Source organism: Bufo gargarizans, chromosome 9, assembly GCF_014858855.1.
Source record: "Bufo gargarizans isolate SCDJY-AF-19 chromosome 9, ASM1485885v1, whole genome shotgun sequence".
NCBI classification, from domain to species: Eukaryota; Metazoa; Chordata; class Amphibia; order Anura; family Bufonidae; genus Bufo; species Bufo gargarizans.
In genome coordinates, this window is record NC_058088.1 from 124,572,111 (window position 1) to 124,577,071 (window position 4,961).

At 47.3% G+C, this 4,961-nt stretch overlaps 1 long non-coding RNA gene across 1 annotated transcript; it reads right to left on the reverse strand.

Moving 5' to 3' along the window:
- Window positions 1-1,585: 1,585 nt before the first annotated feature.
- On the reverse strand, window positions 1,586-4,576 carry LOC122946478. The gene is made up of 3 exons (XR_006391243.1): window positions 4,532-4,576; window positions 2,847-2,898; window positions 1,586-1,649 (listed from the first exon to the last, which is right to left on the reverse strand). It is a non-coding gene; the product is annotated as an uncharacterized LOC122946478 (long non-coding RNA).
- Window positions 4,577-4,961: the final 385 nt, after the last annotated feature.

The window sequence follows — 4,961 nt, forward strand, 5'->3', positions numbered from 1 at the left end:
CTGGGCCTAAATATATGCCAATGGACTGTTGCAGTGGTGGCTGACGTGAAGCCTCATTCTCTGCTATGACATGCAGACTAATTCTCTGCTGACATGAAGACAGATTCTCTGTTACGGGACCTCTCTCCTCTGCCTGTGTGTGTGCTGGGCCTAAATATATGCCAATGGACTGTTGCAGTGGTGGCTGACGTGAAGCCTCATTCTCTGCTATGACATGCAGACTAATTCTCTGCTGACATGAAGACAGATTCTCTGTTACGGGACCTCTCTCCTCTGCCTGGGTGCCGGGGCCTAAATATCTGAGAATGGACTGTTCCAGTGGTGGGTGACGGGAAGCCAGATTCTCTGCTATGGAACCTCTCTCCAATTGATTTTGGTTAATTTTTATTTATTTAATTTTTAATTTAATTCATTTCCCTATCCACATTTGTTTGCAGGGGATTTACCTACATGTTGCTGCCTTTTGCAGCCCTCTAGCTCTTTCCTGGGCTGTTTTACAGCCTTTTTAGTGCCGAAAAGTTCGGGTCCCCATTGACTTCAATGGGGTTCGGGTTCGGGACGAAGTTCGGATCGGGTTCGGATCCCGAACCCGAACATTTCCGGGATGTTCGGCCGAACTTCTCGAACCCGAACATCCAGGTGTTCGCTCAACTCTACTGGGAACCTGTTGTATTCTGAAGTCGTTTTTTCTTGGATTTTTTTGGCTCTAAAACTTTTCTTTCATAATCAAGAAAATTTTCAAAAATTGAAGGGTTTGCTACAGGGCGAAGCAAACGTCCGCCAGCGTTGACTATAAAACTCTCATCAGAAAAATGTAGGGAACAAATATGATACTTATCGTATCTTTTCTTTTTGTAACATAGAATCTCCTCTGCTATAGATAAAACTTCTACCTCTCCTAATGGAATTAAGATTCAAAGCCAATCTAATATTCTCTCCCTAAGGTTGGGAAAGCAATGTAATTTGATTTTGTGGCCATTCAGTATACGTCCAGCCTGGAAAAAACAATTTTTTACCCAACATGAATTCGGCATTTTATCAATTCCTGTTTTAAAAAAAAAAGAAAATATTAAAATATGCATATTATTTGGATACATGTTATAAGGTAAACTCAAACTTACCATATTAGCTGAAACACATTGAACGTTTAGAAATACATTTTTTAATAAAAACCGATATTCGGAACGAAATAACTTTGTACATCCCATCTTCTTTCTTCAACAATTTTTTTTAAAAAGAAAATAAAATTAGGTCTTCCATACTTACCCAACCTGTATACTTACCTTTGTCGATATATTAACATTAAAAATAATATAATGATGGAACATTGAACTATCAAACAACGCAATACAAACGTGTATTGGTTTTTTGAACTGGGAAACTGCACGCAACATGTTTCTTCTTCTTCCGATGACTGTCGGAATACAACTTACCAGTCAGGGTTGCTGCCCTGAATTGACTAACTGGAAATTCACTGCAAAAAATATATAAAAGTTTAATTATACATTGAAAGTTATACTATCACCTGAAAAAATTATTTTATATATTTTTTTTATTTTACCATTATATTAATTGTTTACTTACCTATAATAATATAAGTATGTATATTATTTTAGTTTTGGGAAGTAACAATATTAGGTGTATATATCCTATTAAGAGAAAAGAAAGAAATAATAGTAACTAGTTTGCCACTGTGTCCATATTATACAGTGGCAATTTTCAGAACACAGTAGAGAGGAGGGTGGAGAATTGAAGGGTACACTTCAATAAAGTGTGTTCAATTACAAACGCGGCTACTCTGTGTGTGGCGATATCACTTGCAGTGAAATCAGAAACCCCTATATAACAGTGGATAAACTTAGGCTACTTTCACACTTGCGGCGGGACGGATCCGACAGGCTGTTCACCATGTCGGATCCGTCCTGCGGCTATTTCGCCGCGCCAGCGGACCGCCGCTCCGTCCCCGTTGACTATAATGGGGACGGTGGCGGAGCTCCGGCGCAGCACGGCGGTGCAAGGAGAAAGCCGCCGGACTAAAAACCCTGACATGCAGTAATTTTAGTCCGGCGGCTTTCTCCGTGCACTGCCTTGCTGCGCCGGAGCTCCGCCCCCGTTCCCATTATAGTCAATGGGGACGGAGCGGCGGTCCGCTGGCGCGGCGAAATAGCCGCAGGACGGATCCGACATGGTGAACAGCCTGTCGGATCTGTCCCGCCGCAAGTGTGAAAGTAGCCTTAGTCTTAAAATTTAAAAACCACTTTGAAGATTGTGTACAGATCCTACTAAAATAGGAAGCAGTCGGTTGTCTAATTAGAGGTTGATAAACCCACGGCCGAGTATGAAAACATAAGGAGTGACCAGGGTTTGTTTGTTTCTCAAGATAGTATGAGGAAAAAAAAAAAAAAAGGTTCCCCCCCCCCCTATTTTCATAACCAGCCAAGTGTTAAACCGACAGATGTGGGCTGGCGTTAGCAGGGTGAGGAGTTCAACATTTTTTGGGTCCTTCTCATCCTACTAACAACAGCCCACAGCCGCAACAAGAACAAAACCATTAAAAAAAAAGGTTTCAGGCTTGTCGGCAACTTGGGTCTTCACGGTAACCAAAGGCCTTTGAGTGCAGGGCTAATTGTTAGGGGTTTCACTCTCAGCATTGTTGAAAATATAAATTCAACGGTGGCTGACAGTAAGACCCAGTCATAGTGATGGGAGCCTCTGTAAAGATTCTACCATTACTACCACTGCAAGTTCATAATAACCACAAGTAGAATAGCCGTGTTTGCAATCACTTTATTGAAATGATCACTCCCCGACTCATGCCCTCGTTGGCCAGTTTATTATATAAATACCAATGGATGATTATAACTCTTCGTGTCGCTGGTGGTTAGTCGGAGAAACAATCTAATAAACAAAACAAATATTTAAAAAAATAGTCAGTGTTGGGTGTTAGGTAATCCACCATGAAAAGAGAAAGACACATGATTAGACAAAAAAACTTCATTTGTTGCAATGAAAATGGGCAAGGTATTGACAAGCCCCAGCACGCCAGTTACCTAGGTGGTGTTTGAGAGGTCTGGACTACAACCCCCATCACATCAGTTGCATGTGTGGTGTTTGAGTGGTCTGGCACTACAACCTCCAGCACGCCGGTTGCCTCAATGGTGTTTTATGGGGTCTCTATTTGTGACCCCCATTATGCTCGTTGCCTGAGGGGGGTGGTTGTGCTGGGGGGGGGGGGCATTATCAGGACCCCCCTATTGCTGTGGGGGGTCCATGATCATAACCCCCATTATGCTCGTTGCCTGAGGGGGGTGGTTGTGCTGGGGGGGGCATTATCAGGACCCCCCTATTGCTGTGGGGGGTCCATGATCATAACCCCCATTATGCTCGTTGCCTGAGGGGGGTGGTTGTGCTGGGAGGGCATGATCAGGACCCCCCTATTGCTGCCTGCTGTGCGGGGTCCAGGATCATAACCCCCATTATGCTCGTTGCCTGAAGGGGGTGGTTGTGCTGGGGGGGGGGCATGATCAGGACCCCCCTATTGCTGTCTGGCTGTGGGGGGTCCAGGGTCATAACCCCCATTATGCTCGTTGCCTGAGGGGGTGGTTGTGCTGGGGGGGCATGATCAGGACCCCCCTATTGCTGTCTGGCTGTGGGGGGTCCATGATCATAACCCCCATTATGCTCGTTGCCTGAGGGGGGTGGTTGTGCTGGGGGGGCATGATCAGGACCCCCCTATTGCTGTCTGGCTGTGGGGGGTCCAGGATCATAACCCCCATTATGCTCATTGCCTGAGGGGAATGGTTGTGTTGGGGGGCATGATCAGGACCCCCCCATTGCTGTCTGGCTGTGGGGGGTCCAGGATCATAACCCCCATTATGCTCGTTGCCTGAGGGGGGTGGTTGTGCTGGGGGGGCATGATCAGGACCCCCCTATTGCTGTCTGGCTGTGGGGGGTCCAGGATCATAACCCCCATTATGCTCGTTGCCTGAGGGGGGTGGTTGTGCTGGGGGGGCATGATCAGGACCCCCCTATTGCTGTCTGGCTGTGGGGGGTCCAGGATCATAACCCCCATTATGCTCATTGCCTGAGGGGGTGGTTGTGCTGGGGGGGCATGATCAGGACCCCCCTATTGCTGTCTGGCTGTGGGGGGTCCAGGATCATAACCCCCATTATGCTCGTTGCCTGAGGGGGGTGGTTGTGCTGGGGGGCATGATCAGGACCCCCCTATTGCTGTCTGGCTGTGGGGGGTCCAGGATCATAACCCCCATTATGCTCGTTGCCTGAGGGGGGTGGTTGTACTGGGGGGGCATGATCAGGACCCCCCTATTGCTGTCGGGGGTCCATGATCATAACCCCCATTATGCTCATTGCCTGAGGGGGGTGGTTGTACTGGGGGGGCATGATCAGGACCCCCCTATTGCTGTCGGGGGTCCATGATCATAACCCCCATTATGCTCGTTGCCTGAGGGGTGCTGTGGCAGCTACTTGATGCAGATTTGCTCGATGTCTAGGGGTTGATTCTAATACTTACCCTGCCGCTCGTTGCGCTGCTTCCTCACCCGCCGCGATCCTCGTCAGGGGAATCCAAGATGGCGCTGGAACCGGATGTTAGGAAGCTCAAGTTCTCGCGATTCTCGCGAGAACTTGAGCTCCTTCTCCCTGGCTGAGAGAGGAGCGCTGCGATTGGCTGCGCTCTGAGCCAGGGAGAAGAGCGAAGAAAAGACTTCAGCAACGCCCCCTACAAAAAAGCGTCTGAGTGACAGACGCTGCAACAGAAGAAACAGGCTGTTTCTTCAAGATTCGGGGGTCGAATTGAAAAAAAAAAAAGAAGGGGGAACATCAGTAGATGCCGGACTATTAGGTAGGGGGGTTATTTAAATACAATTTTATTGATGAAAGGTCCTCTTTAAGCTAAACGTCGTTTCGGCGCATTGCTGGATCCGACGTTTAGCTTTTTCTCA